This window comes from Dermacentor albipictus, chromosome 8 (assembly GCF_038994185.2).
Source record: "Dermacentor albipictus isolate Rhodes 1998 colony chromosome 8, USDA_Dalb.pri_finalv2, whole genome shotgun sequence".
NCBI classification, from domain to species: domain Eukaryota; kingdom Metazoa; phylum Arthropoda; class Arachnida; order Ixodida; family Ixodidae; genus Dermacentor; species Dermacentor albipictus.
In genome coordinates, this window is record NC_091828.1 from 78,866,702 (window position 1) to 78,882,143 (window position 15,442).

The window sequence follows — 15,442 nt, forward strand, 5'->3', positions numbered from 1 at the left end:
CGCACTCGCGTTTCCCAGCGGCCCGGTGTTGATGAGAGACAATACTGAGAGCATGGTAAACATTTCAGCCCAGGTGCGGCAATACGCAAGAAACACGGCATTTTGTGTATGCCATGCAGGAAAAGTCTAACGTTGCATGCTTGCACTTCCAAACATATATCGACTACAAAACGAAAGCCCCACATTATTTTTAAATCGAACTTAAGAATAATGACTGGCCGAGCTTTTTGGTATGAACACATACTTTAGTAAACAGCGCAACTAACGGGACACAGAAAGGGGGCACACGACACAGCCGCTGACTTCCAACAAGTATGTTTATTGCGCGGTCGCGGAATATGTAGGCAGAGAAGCAAGAATGAAAACATAAATGGCGTGATAAACGTGAGTAGAATGACTTGAGGTTGCAGGGGGGGGGGGGCGGAATTTGCAGATACGTGGTTTCTTTAGTCTAATAACTGGATGGATGGTTAAGTAATGCATGAAGGAGCACGTTGGATGATGGCAAATGCCTCGATAATTTCACGCATGTGCTTGTCAGCGTGCTTTTGGATGACGGTGACCTTTCTAAAACAAGGGATGCATTTGCAAGACCTGCAATGCAGGGCAAGATTGCTGCTGTATTTTTGTTTTATGTTAGCGTGTTCCCTGAGGCGATCATTGAGGCAGCGTCCCGTCTCGGTCGACGCATCTGCATAAGGAGTTCAACTCGCCTGGGCCTGAAAACACAACCGAAACACCCAACCTTCAGGCGGCCTTCTTCAGTCTACACTATGGGACATCCCGTGCAAATAGGGGATGACAGCCATTTTTAAAGTATTGGTCTCGGTATTGCCTAGCATCTTCCTTCGGTGCATTTTAGCTAACATGTCTGCCGCTAGCTGTAGCAGAAGCACGCTCCGAAAACCAGCCCGCAAAAGAAGCTGTACAGGGCCTTTAAAGGTAATTTCAATCTCGTGTACGCACGATCTTTGCAGTGCATTACGGAAGGCGGCTTTTGCGATTCCCCTCTTCACTAACCTTGGGTGAGCCAACGAAAAAGGCAAGAGGCTTTTTGCTGAGCGGGCTGCATACCGCCAGCATACATGTTCTTTCCTGAAAGAAAGGAGAACGTCCAGAAAACGCAGGGTGTTGTCCTCCGGTAGCTCCTTTGTAAGCCTGATACTTTTATAGCATCTACAAAAATGTAGATACGGACGCTGTCACACGGATGCTGATTGCCTATCCCGTCTCCCTTCGCCGCACGCTAAAGCTGAGGATGATGACTTCGATGACTACCTAGTTTCCATCTCTTCCGGCTTTCCAGACCTGCGTACCTTCGAGAGCGAGCAAGGTTGCGACCTTACCTTGAAATCCCTTCGGGCAGCTGCACGTGAGCCGGCAGGAACAACACCGTTTACTTTTCGTAATGGTTTGCTGTACAAAAAAAAAAATTACTCGGCTGGTGGTCCCCCATTGCTTCTAGTTGTGCCCGAAAACCTGCGCCCTGCTGTCCTTCGTTCCATGCATGACGATATCACGTCCGGGCACCTTGGCTTTGCACGCACACTACACCTACTTAGAGATTTTTCTGGCCCAGGCTCTGGAAAACAACGAAACAGTATGTCGCCAGATGTACTGTTTGCCAGCGCCACAAGCAAACGACGACGGCCCCAGCTGGCTATTTACAACCAGTTAGGCCACCGACGCAGTGATGCCTAAAACCCCTCAATTTTCCAAAAGTAGCGCCATTCTTAGACCTTTCCGCCACCCCGCTCACCCAGGCGCTTCCTCCTCCACTCCTCCTGTCGCCCCAGCCTCCTCCGCTCCCCCATTGGCCAATCTGTGTCACGTGAAAGCAGGCCCCGCGCTTTTGTATATTTTTTTCTTTCCGGCGCAGAGCAGGCGCCGCGCTTTTGTATATCTTTTTTTTCAGCGCGCTGCGACCCCCAATCTTGGGCCTGCGACCCCCATTCTTGGGCCTGCGCGACGAAGTACGGCAGGCGGTTTGAAGGAGCGCGGTAGTTTTATACAATGTGTTAGGGCCGAGTGCTTAATTGCGATGCCGTGCTGCTGCGCCTACGGTTGCCACAACAGACCCAGTGACGGCAAAAAGCTTTTTGTTTTACCATCCGCCGGGCGCAACGCAAAACGAAGAAAAGTGTGGATTCACAAGATCGGGCGGGCTGACTTCGAGCAAGTGGCAAAGAACGCGCGGCTTTGTGAAGTGACACGGCTCCTCCAACCTCTTCTTTTGACGCCCGTGTCAAAACGGGCCCGTGTCCAGTGCATTGGGGGTGCGTTAAAGAACCCCAGCTGCAAAAAAAATTAATCCAGAGCCCCCATTATGGCGTGCCTTATGAGATCGTGGTGTTGGGATGTAAAACCCAAGAATCAACTTTTCTTCTGTCTTGTGTGCCTTGACTGTTCCAGTTAACGCAATACTGCTTCCTTGTGAAAACTTACAACGCAAAAGAATACAGACGCACGTAGTATACAGAGATAAAATTAGCACTTCAACAAAAGTGTTGCTGGTGCCAATGAGGGAGGGGGATAATTATTTTCTGAACCTCTTTCCAGTTGTCCCATCAAGTTCCTTCTTACTTTTCTATCAAATTCTAACCATTTGCACTGTAATAAATAAATAACGATTTCACATGCTGGTACGTTGTTAAAATTATCTATACCGCCTATGTGTGAAAACGTTGCTCATGGCCAGCACAACCTGTGCATGAGCTACGTACATCTGTAAAAGGCGCGGAAAAGAAACGGCCCTGCTGCCAGGCATTGCTGACCGCAGACAGTCGGAATCTCTCACGCGCCGGCCGAACAAAAGCATCCTGCAGGTACGTAAATTAACCTACGAAACCACGTGCACATACTTTCGCGCTGTCAAAACCTGAAACTCTGGTAATTACTCGCGTGTCTGAGCACACCGCGTGCTTGTGTCGTGTTTCAGCAACACGAACATTCAACGTGCGCGCGCTTTACGCCTTAAATACGCCTTGAATAATGGTGCTTTTCTCTATGTCTTCCGCAAATCCGACACGACATTCTTAAGGCCAGTTACCGACTGACAAAGCAAGATCTAGATTGAAAAAACTGCTCCGCAGGACTCGAAAGAACTTTTCCGCGTATTTCCTCCCGTAGCGTGTTAGCCGTCGTCTGCTACGGCAGGCCCACCACCAGCGGCGCCACCGTCGAGGCCGCGCCGAGCGGAGGAGGAGGGAAGTGAATGGCGCTACTTTGGGAGATTGAGGGGCTTTAGTGATGCCAACTCAGGTCAACGTTTTATCCCTAAAATGAACCCCGAGAAATCCCTAGATTTAAAAAAATCCCTAGATTTCCTTTGTTTACTTGTTAATGTGGCAATTTCAGCTTTAACAAAGTTCAGCGCAGTTCACTCTTTGTTCCATTTGTTATACATTTTATCAGAGATAAATAAATATGTAGTAGACGCAGCTGGCAGAGGCATCTGTAGACGCCTCTGCCAGCTTCTGGAATTCTTGGAAGGCAGATGTCTGCTTCGGCGACAAAAAGTAATTGAAAACATCGCGTGCCAGATCTTCAACTCCTCTTGGAAGTGTTTTACACGCATACGAGGCGCACAGATGGAACGAATGGCAAACGCACTTCATAATGAAGAGGCCTGGAATTTCTGCTTGTAGCAGCGACGCGACGGAATGATGCGCACTGCACCCATCATTACGTTCGCTCCGTCGGCCGCAAAACCAATCAAATTTTTGGCGTACGGAATTTCCGCAGCACTGAACACCGCCTTTAAGCTAGTGTAGAGAGAGCTGGCAGTCGCATCACTGACTGGCACTAAGTCCAAAAACGCATCCATTATGCCACCGTCGGCGTTCATTACTCGGGCGACAAGTGACAGATGCTTCACCGTAGCCTTGTCAGTGGATTTGTCCACCAGAAGGGAGAACTTCTGTGTGCGCAAAAGCTCATAGAGCTCTTCGCGACTCTCCTCTCCAAGCACATTCTTTATGGTTGCAGCGCACTTTGTCCGGCGGCAACTTAACTTCTTTGCAATCTGCGAGTCGTCACACGACGCCTTGACAACATCAACTAAATGCCCCATGGCATTAAAAGGTAGATTGTGTTCAGTGACAAACGCTGCAAGCCTGATTTCAGCCTCTTTGACCGATTTGTCTACTTGAGTTTGCCCACTTATTGAAGGCATGGATGTCAGCGCGCAGGTCGATTGCAAGCTTGCAGCGCTTTTCTTGTGCTTGGAGCTTGCAAAGTGGCGGTCGATTTCTGATTTCCCACCTTTACAATCGGATCTGCATGCTTTGCAGGAAAAGTACAAGGGCCCTTTTTTACTGGCTGACAACCACCCTCTGTACTTCGGATCCGCTTCCCATTTGGTCAAATATTTTTGGTCGTACGCTTTCGCTTTCTTTTTGCTTGGCTCACCATCATCAAAGTCTCTTGGTCCAGAAGTTGCCATCTGACATGCAGCACGTTTGAACGGTGAAGGTACGCGGTGAGCGTAAACGTAGCGCGTCGATGCTGACACTACAAGTCAAAATTCAGCTTTTTCTTTCGTAGAGCAGCAGTCACTCGTAGCGCCGGAGATCACACGCACGATTAAACAGTTTGAAAGTCATATGGTTTCGTTTTACCTCACTGTGCAGCAGCCGATTATTTCGCGTTGCAGAACTGCTGTCGCCATCTATCGGCTTGGCAGAACACCAAAAATATATGAGCAGTAACTAGCATTTTTCATAGTATTTTCTGTTTGGAAGGCAACATAATCAGATACGCCTGCCTTGACGCCGCTTAAAGTAACAATTATACGACCGCTTAAAATCCCTAGATTTCACAAAAAGACGCTAGATCCCTAAAGCAAAGACAAAATCTCTATATCTAGGGATAAATCCATAGGGTTGGCATCACTGCACCGACGTTACCCTTTGAAAAGTCGGCATCGACTTGCTTGACCCGCTCCCAAAGACGTCAGCTGGCTACCGCTGGATTATAGTATGCGTAGATGATCTTACTCGCTACACGGAAACGGCGGCACTTCCATCTGCCACTGCAGCAGATGTCTCTTCATTTTTGTTGCATCATGTCATACTCTGTCACGGCGCTCCCCGTGTTGTAATCAGTGACCGTGGACGGCAATTCACCGCCGACGTCGTTGAAGAATTCTTACGGCTTTGTGGTTCTGCATATCGTCATTCCAATCCTTACCACCCGCAAACCAATGGCCTCACGGAGCGGACGATTCGAACCGTTACCAACATGTTATCAATGTATGTCGCTGCTGACCACAAGAGTTGGGACGCCGTCTTACCTTTTGTAACGTACGCGTACAATAGTGCCAAGCACGAAGTTACTGGATATGCGCCGTTCTTCTTGCTGTACGTGCGCGCTCCCCAGAGCTTCCTGGACACTGTTCTACCTTTATTGTGCCAAGAAGATCTTTCCATCGCCCAAACTCTGTGTCGTGCTGAGGAAGCACGTCGACTGGCGCAACTTAGGACGTTGTCCTCACAACGCAACCGCAAGATTCGCTATGACGCGCGGTATATCCCCGTCAGCTTTACTCCTGGTGATTATGTTTGGCTGTGGACACCTCTTCGCAAAAAGGGATTGTACCCCAAGTTTCTCACCACTTACACTGGACCATTCGTTATACTCAGCCGCTTGAGTGATGTGAACTATGCCGTCGCCAAAGTGACAGCAAGTAATCGGCGTTCATGGGCGACGCGAGTTGTTCACGTGGCCAGTGCCATCACAGGTCCCTTTAACTCGCTCAGCGAGCTTCGTCTGCCCCCGGGGAAAATGTCGCAGCACTGCGCGACTGAGGATTCTTTTACACTACGCACGCCGCGAGGTAAGTTCACTCTGCTCGTGCTCGGAGTGAATGTACTATTCACTAAAAAAATTACACCCTTTAGGGCTTACCTTGAACCCAAACAACAATCGTCATCTTTGTGCGTGCGTTTCCTTTCTTTAACACTCTGCGCTCGGTGCTTTCTGTAAAAAAAACAACACCACCCTTTCAAGCTAATACGCGCATACCTTTCGCGACCGGACTGCAGCTGGCGCTCAGGAAAGGTGCGCAAAAAAAAAAATCGTGAGCCGTACCACTCTGTGAAGGTGGATGACCAGCGAAGCTGTGTAGCAAATGACAAAGAGGTGACGCGGAATTTCCAACAAAGGTATGAACGTATCATTTTCTTGATCGGTAGTCATCGGGACGAAAGGCACGCACATACATTTATTTTTATACTTCCGCGTTCATTCGTGTTACACATTCATTACATACATTCGTGTTTTCATTTCGTGATATACTGAGGCAAGAAATCTGAGACCGAAATCACCACACCGATAGGCATGTGGGCCAGTGCCGTCAGCGCCTTCGCACAGGGAGGGGCAGTATGGAAACGCTGGCATGATGGGTACCATCAGAGTCAGCTGTGGAAATTACAGTGGCACAGCTCGGCTTGCCATTGAACACTCCGGTACTGCTGTCTTTCGGAGCTTCTGTGCTTGGGCACTCACACAGGAATGTGTGCATCGCCATAAAAAAAATTCATAATTGAATCAAACCGTTTTCATTGTTGACCGTATTATTCATTTTATTCTTCCTTTATTGCCTCATATATATTATACTATATACTTTTTTTATCGAATGACTGTTTACTAAATTGTTTTGAACTTTCCTCGCTTTTATTCATGATAATTATAGATTTTTATATGTATTACCTTAGCACTATGCACTCTTGGCCAATCTCCGTACGTGGTTATGCGCCAAACGCGTGAAGGTCATCATCACCATCATCAAAAGAATCTGAGACCAAAATCACCGCACCGACTGGCAGTGCATGGGCCAGTACCGCCAGCGCCTTCGCAAAGGGAAGGACAGTGTGGGAACGCTGGCACGATGAGCATAAGCGGAGCCAGCTGTGGAAGACGACGAAAAACACGTGAGCAGTGGCACGAGCCATTGCTGATGATGATAGTTTTTGCTCACACACATGAAAATTTCACGGAACCCTAGCCATAAACAGCTTCCCTGTAAAAGTTCGGCAGCATATTACACTTCTGTAACACGTTAAGGCCTGCTCACCTGGTAATCCAATAAGTTATACGATCGGAGGGTCAGACTTCTTGCAAGACATATAGCAAGCCACAGTGTGAAGTACACGTGTGGCGCTTTAGGTCGACGTCCTCAACGACACAGGCGAGCACTTAATGCACTGCCTAAAGATGCAGCATGCTTGTCTCCAGTAAGTGTTACAATTGCGTAACACAAACCGGACACAATTACGCTGCATCCTCTTAGCAGAGGAGAGCGGCACTCGCTGTCGAACGCCTTGCTCCCTCCACTTCGCACGTCGCGCCTCGTTTGTCGCCTGGCGAGCATCCTCGACCGTAACGTACTCGCGAGGCCTACCGCGCAATCCGTTACGCCCCGGGCCAGCGCCCTCCATCGCCGTCTCTCTCGCTTCGCAGTCAACTATCGCCACAACCGCCGCCGCCGCCGCCGCTGCGTGACGTCAGCGACGGAACACCTGTCTACAGAGGCTAGAAGGTTTTCCTAGTGTCGTGAACGGCCGCCATTTCAAGGGGCCCCTGTGAAACCAGTTTGGATGCACTGCGTAGGTGGCGCTGCAGCTACCAGGCGAGTTTTGGCGGCGCTGTTCTAGGCGCGCCGTTCGCCCAGCCAGTTGGCAAGTGCGCGCGGGCTGGGATTTGTGCGCGATTTGTTTGTGCCTCTAGATGCACATGTAATAATGCCGACAAAAAAGGTCGCACGTGTTTCGTGCCGCTCTGCAAAGGTGGCTACAAGTCGTCGAAAGAAAAAGTGTCGTTCCGCGCCCCGTCCGACCCTCATCGGTCGCAAGAATGGGCTCGAAACATAACGCGAGATGACAAGGCTCTCGACGAAACCTGTGTCGTGTGCTCAAGGCATTTCAACGAACGCTACGTTCAAAGCAGGAGATAAATTGCTACTTTGTCCCGGCTGTTAGATTGAGCCTCTCTCACCTGGCCAACATACACAGTATGGAAAAGCGTACTTCTCGAAACCCTGCACTGTGACGACGTCCGATATGCAATACTTGCCTACGATGCAAATACTCAAGAAAGCTTATCTTGAACCAGTTCAGCTGGCAGCATAAGAAACGACTAACGACTTTGAAACAAATAAATGCAAGGAAGCGAAAATCCCTTGACTTAATCCGCCCCCCCCCCCCCAAAAAAAAAAAAAACTTTCAGCAAGACCGTCAAAGACCTCCGGGTACTCCCGCAGTCCATCCCAACTATTGTGCTGGAGGAGAAAATCGGAGGCCTTCCTCCAAAGCAGCGCCTTGGTGTGAAGGCACGTTTCGAGGCAGCTTCCAGAAAGTCAACCCGGGGCATGCGGTTCAATCAGCTGTGGGTGTTGGAATGTATCCTCATGCGGATGAGGAGCCCACAGCTCCTGATCCGCATTTGCAAAGGGACAACGTCTGAAACATCGACACGACAGAACGGTTTCTAAAACTAATGGAAATACTAATTTTTATAATGTCGTCTAGAATCCCATCAAAAGGCCATCGTGCTGATTCAAGAAGTGCACAGTTTTTTAATGAGTTTATTGTTTTTCTCAATGAATGGGAAGAATATGCTGCACAGCATGGTGGCGGTTTTTAAGTGCAGGAACTGCCCTTGGGCTGCGTGTAACGCTGCAAAGCACACTGCCGCTTGTAAAATACCTAACCACGTCCCTGCAATACAAGTACTTGTTGACCGCAAACCTAAGCCAAGACTGGATGGAGAATGTATTTGGTATTGCGTGCCAGTGCTTCGGTTGCAATGATCATCCAATAGTGGGGCAGTTTTTGATAATTATCAACAACCTGGCTTTCTACAGCCTCGCAAAGCCTCCAAAAGGAGCAAAAGTACCTGCAGAAGTAGTGACTGCCCTCTTGCAGCCATCTCATGTCCCCAAAGAAAAAAATGCGCGAATAACTGAACTTGTCGATAATTTACTGGATGGCGGAAACTTGGCTTCTGCTGCATGCAGAGCTGCTCGAGGAGCACAGCAGCCTGAGCGATCCTCAGGGCTGTGTAGACAAAAAAAAAGTGACGGCAGACTAATCTTTTTATGTAGCTGGGTATGTTGTAAGAAAAATCCTTAAAAGATTTCCTTGCCCTCAATGTGCAACTTGTTTCAGCACTTTGTCTTTGCAAGCCGAGTCAAACAACAATACCTCGCTTACTCGAAATTTTGACCATGGAGGCTTAGTTTATCCATCAAGGCCAATTGAACAGCTCATAGCAAAGCTTGAGGACGCATTTACGGTGTTTTTCAGTCGCAATAAGCTACACGCAGATAGCATGGTCAGCTTTCTGCATTTTCTTCAGGGACGTGAGCTTCAAGGTGAGAGCTGCGAGGAGCATGGACGTCGAATTACGACAGAAGTGATGAAGTTTTACGCCTTGACTAGGATGCATTTTCTTGTAAAGTCAGTAAACAAAGCGCGCAGCAATAAAAGAAAAAGCTGCTGAAAATGAGGCGCTGTCGGTAGCCTCGCACAGGGCACTTCCCACAAGGAAAGGCATTAGTATATTGTTGCCATGGAACCTTGTGTAATAAAGACATTCCGCCCTGCAATTTGTCCCGCTTCATTTTCTCGTTTCGGTATCATGTACAAGATGTGTTCTTACGCTTAATTCTTTACGGCGCAGTAGGTCGGGCCCGATGTGACGCTTGCATTTGCTCCGGCCGCGGCACACTCTCGGCGTTACAGCTAGTCCGTGTCGAATCTAAATGACAAGAGAACCTATGCCAGAGTTTGCACTGTCTTTAGCACTTTAACGCCTTGTCAAAGCAGTGACAGCAGCACACACACAATCAACCGACTGAACCAGAGAGCACTACCCCCATGAGAGCTTCTTGCGCCTGCCCGCGCGCCAGCGGGCGGTAGCGCCATCTGCCTTGCGCATAGCAAGTTATTTCAGCTGCGCCGGCTCGGTCGTGACACTAGGAAAACCTTCTAGCCTCTATAACCTGTCTGCGCGCGCCGCTCCTTCCGCCCTCCATCGCCAATGGGGCTCTTGCATTGCCCAGGGGGCGCTGCGAAAAAGGTGCTAAAAAGCGCCCTCTGTCCTAAAATGGGTCGTACCAAGCTGGGCCGTCTGCTTCGGAAAGCACGTTTACAATATGGACCGGCCACTTTCGGTTGTGTTGTATCACGGCCTGCAGCGAATATCGGGCACCGAAGATTTTTTAGAGCGCAGCTCTTTGGCGTCCGTTCCTGGGTTTCGCGTCGTCGTCGGCGTCGTCGTCGTCGGCGTCGGCCTCGTAACCAGCTCGCCTCCGCCGCCGCGCTCCGCCACCGCGCATGCGCCGCTGCTCCGCCGCCGCGCATGCGCGCTGTCGGCTCTCCGGGCGAGGGAGGATGATGGAAGGGAGGAGGAGAGACTGTGGAGGAGGGCTGGCTACACAAATGGCTCTTTGGCGTCCGTTCCTGGGTTTCGCGTTGTCGTCGGCCTCATAACCAGCTCCGCCCCCCTTTCATCCCCCCAGCGCTAGCAGCGACCGACTGATACCGCTTTCGTGAGTCCGCTACCGCACTCACGAAAGACGTCGTGCACTTCCTGCAACTCGCATTAACCGTCCATCGATCCACACCGATGTTAGTAGTGGGGGACTTTAATGTTGACATAAAGACAAACAGCAATTTCCTAACACTTATGCGGGAGAACATCCCGTTCCTCTCGCTCGTAACGCGTCCCACGGCTGTGACAACCTCGCGAGGCACTTGTATAGATCTCGTCTTTGAGAATCAAGCATTGGTGTACCAAGTCGAACATATATCAGTCTATTTCTCCGACCACAAAGCTTCCTTCATGACTGTCAAGAACTGTTAATGGAGTCTTTGTTAAAGGAATACGTGTGAAAAATAAAAAAAAAATTCTGTGATAGCGCATACATGTGTTGCTCGATTTCTTTGCGTCAATCTATCGAAAAGGTGAAACAGCTTATTTGCTGCGCTCAAATTTCGCATTAGGAAGTAACGTAATCGTCGGTAATTTTTTCAGGGGTGGCACGCTGCGTAAAGGCAAGTATGCAGTGCCGAATGCGTGTACGCCGTGCAAGAATTAAGCGGCGAAGTTTTAGTGCAGTGTCAATCGCAAGTGAAGCGAGTCGCGTACGAAGTGGAACTTCAGGTAAGGTTTGCACGCTAGCTGCTAGATTCAGGCGCACAAACGCGAGGAAATACTTGCTATAAATGAATCCACAGCAGCGATAAGCAGACATCCTGTGTACGGAACTGCTCGAGCACACGACGATACGCGCCGCGATGTACGAACTCCTCGATCGCACGATCGTACGCGCCGCGACGGCAGCGGTCTTTCGCCATGCCGTGAAACGGCGGGCCTCCTGCAATCTTTGTTGACTGCATGCCGCTAAACAAGTAGTTATGCCTGCGATGTAGTAGCGGCCATCTGTCCCTTTTATAACTAGTAATAACTGATGGAATGCATATGAGCTCGCACGTACGTGCGAATCGCGCTGCAGCGCGAGCTCGTGCGCTGCTCGCTTGAGGTAGCTTTTAATGACAGCGCTCGAACATCGATCTGCTGTAATCAATACTACCTTGCTGCGCTGCCTCAACATGCTGGCTTGAGGTCAAGTATGAGCGCATTTAACTCTCTAACCTGTGCTGCTCGTAGTGAGGTAGTGAATGGTCACCGAATCTTCCTGGCCATTTGTGGTCATTTGCATACACCTGGTCACTTCACCACTTCGCATCGGTCGAATTGTTAATCGTCGCTGTGGCCGTGTCTCGAATCGTGAATTACCAGCCATGCCTGCTGCTATGTCGGTCTGCTGTCGGGACTGTAGGCGCAAAAGACCGAAATTTAGAGTGAGTGAGTGAGTGAATAAACTTTATTGTAGGTCCGGCGAGGACGCGAACTCGTCGCGCACCCGGCTAGTCCCACGTCGGGACCGGCAGGTCTAGCCCACCGGCCCGGTCGCGGGCACGCCGGACAGCCAGGATTTGCTTTTCTAGAGCGGGGCTACGCAGAAGCGAGTCCCACTCCTCCTTGATGAACTTGGGGTATGTCGACCCGCACTCCCAGAGCATGTGGGGTAGAGTGGAGGTCTGGCCGCAGGACGGGCAGGCGTCGTCGCGATACACGTCGGGGTAAGCCTCGTGGAGAGCGGACAGACACGGATATGTGCTGGTCTGTAGGAGCCTAAGCGAAACGGCTTGCGCCCTATTCAACTTGGGGTGAGGGGGTGGAAAGACCCTTCTGGACATGTAGAAATATTTAATAATCTCGTTGTGAGTAGCAGGAGCGTCCCTGTGACCGTAGATAGGAGGGGAGTCAGTGCTCCTTATAGAGGAAGCGCGGTCGGTGAAGTCACGCGCAGCCTCGTGGGCAGACTCATTGAGGTTCGGGGGAGCACCCTCGACCGATCCTACGTGTGCGGGAAACCAGTGAATTGAATGGTTTGAGAGAGCATGTGGACTCGAGCCGCTAAGAAGACGAAGAGCTTCCTTGGCGATGCAACCCTTTTGAAAAGCCCTAACTGCCGTTTTGGAGTCACTCTATATTTCGGAACCACGACCGTCTAGCAGGGCGAGGGCGATGGCGACTTGCTCGGCGACTCCGGGGTCTGAAGGGCGAATCGAGGCGCTATTGGAAATGTTTCCGCTCGAGTCTACCACAACGACGGCAAAGGTCTTCCCGTCACTGTACTCCGCAGCGTCGACGAAGCTTGCGCTAATGTCGTGTCGCTTGATCTGTTTGAGGATGGCGGCTGCTCTGGCCTTGCGTCGGCCCTCGTTGTGGACGGGATGGACGTTTCGGGGCACAGGGGCCACTACGAACTTGTCTCGAATTTAGAACGCAGATAATCAAGCAAGCTTCAAGACAGGCGAAGCAGTCAGCATGGCGCGAAGTTTCGCTTACTCAGCGCGACGAACTGCAGCTATGCAGCGCACCAGACGCTCCACTTCGTGAGGTCTTGAAGGAAAACGGTAGAATCTGATGTTGGGATCCAGGCCTCCTTGTTCCTGGCAGCCCACGACGCAGAAGTAACGACGGTGACGCCTTTTCGACGCTGGGCTACTTCTCTCCGGATCGGCGTCACCGATTCCTTCTGCTCCCAGCATTACGTCCCACGGCACACGGAGAGTCCGTTTTCGTTAAACTATAAGCTGCGGCGAGCTCGCAGCGTGGTCGGCATGGTCTGTGAGAAGTGACGAGCCTTTTGGCACCCGCAACATAGCAGAAAAAAGTGCCAATCGACGCAAAACTCGGCCTACAAACGTGCTTCGCCATTTTCGTTAAACTATAAGCTGCGGCGAGCTCGCAGCGTGGTCGGCATGGTCTGTGAGAAGTGACGAGCCTTTTGGCACCCGCAACATAGCAGAAAAAAGTGCCAATCGACGCAAAACTCGGCCTACAAACGTGCTTCGCCATAGCCAGGGCTCAATACGACCCAAGCTGGTACGACCAAGATGTCGTTTCCCGCGCCGCCACCAGGCGCCGCTACTATACCTCAAACTCCAGCGCAAGACGCCCATGGCCGATTGCTCGGAGAAGGTCACGTGGTCTTTTTTTTTGTACTGCTCGACTAGACGCCGTGTTTTTTTTTTTCAAGGCCATCGCGCAACCAGCCACTCAGAAATGCTTTTGTGGGATAAGCCCAGGGCCGATTTTAATGAAATTCCTGGCATTTGACTGAAAAATTAAATTCTAGTGACTGTTAGAAGTGGAATTTCGATTTATGGCCTTATTTTTTTACAAGGATCTTTATATAGTTGTGTGTTTAAAAAAAATGGAAGCCCTAAGTTTACAAATTTGTCCCTCTGCGTCAGAAACAGATATCGCCGTTCTGTAAATAGCATCCACCAGAACATCCACAGCGGGCAAATTTGATATAATAATTTATGCATGTTTACAATGGTTTTGCGAATGTACTACTCACATATTATTGGTGTACTTGAGAAAAATGTATAATACATACATTTTTTTCGCTTTAGATGTGCTATTAGATGCAATTTACAGAATTGTGATATCGTTTTGCATTGCTGAATTACGGAGTCGTGAACTAGATTCACGAATTTGCGACTTTTCGTAATTAAACAAAACGAATGGCCTAAATAAGAAATCGGCTTCCATCAGTCAATAGATTTTCACTTTTTCTTTTAATTGTAATGAATCCCGTCGAATTTGTTGCAGTGGTTGTTGAGAAAAATTATTTCTCCTTTCCTATGTATTTAGACAGGAGCCCCCGAGCTAAATCTTTTGTAGTCTGGGAACAAGGTAAGCATCAAAGTTTGCAAACTCTTCTTACAGCGTACAATAAGTTGCGTTAAGCGGAGTTAAATAAGACTCAAAGCAAGCAGTTACTCTTGAAGAAAGAAAGAAATGTTTCCAGTGCTCGCTTTGTTCTCGGGGTTTATACAAGACGATTGCAGCACTGGAAAGGCGCGCGCAAACGTTGACAACTTTTCCTTCGTCCGTATCCTATCCGTGCAGTTTCTCGAAAATTTTCTAGACGGAGCTCTGGAGTTAGTGTCTACGGGAGCTGCCAGTGTGGCTGTTCAGCCATCGTGGGAATTATTGAGAGTATGCATTGATTTGCCTAAACCTCGCCCTTCCGACATTGAGACTTCGCATGTTGATTGTTGACAGTTTATATCACGCTATAAGTTCAAGAATTCGCAATGATTGTGCAAGCACGCAGAGACTTAATGCCTTCAGGCGTTTCGAAAAATATTTTCGGAGATTTAGACCCATAATCCCAATAAACGAAGCCACAATTATGAAGACTTACGACACGATTCGGCCTATTAAGGTAGATTATCTAAGAGGCGGGCATTATTTGCATAACAAATTGCAATGTCCATGTAGCTAAATAAAATATTTACTAAAGCTAAGCAGTAGTGGAACCATGCCTGCTTAGCCCAAAGATAAGACTAGTGCTACTCTTGAAAGATCCGTTCCAAAATTGTATAAAAAAACGCATTGGCCTTACAGTTAAGCTCATTTCAAACTGCTTGACCTACGCATGAACATCGGCTTGATAAACAACAGATAAATTAGCTGCGGCTAGGGCCGCACTTGTCTGCTTCCCATTGACGAAGGCGTACAATCGTTATCGCGCTCACATACGACTGTTTCCAGTATGACTGCATGGACATGATAGCGACTACAGATAAAATAATTGATAAAAAATGTTGCAATGCGTTATTTCGCGTTGCCATTGCAGGATTGGGCGTTCCGACCAGTAAGCATTCAGTTGCACAGCTGAAAATGTGCTATAAAAACTGGCTGTCGGTCTCTTTAATGGGCCGGATATTAAGGAAGTAGTGCTAGTTTTACGATTTCTGATAAGCAAACATGACTTCACTGCTGCTCAACTTTAATTTTGTAATTGGATCATGTGCCCCAAAATTAACAATTAAAAAAAGGAAGGTAACAC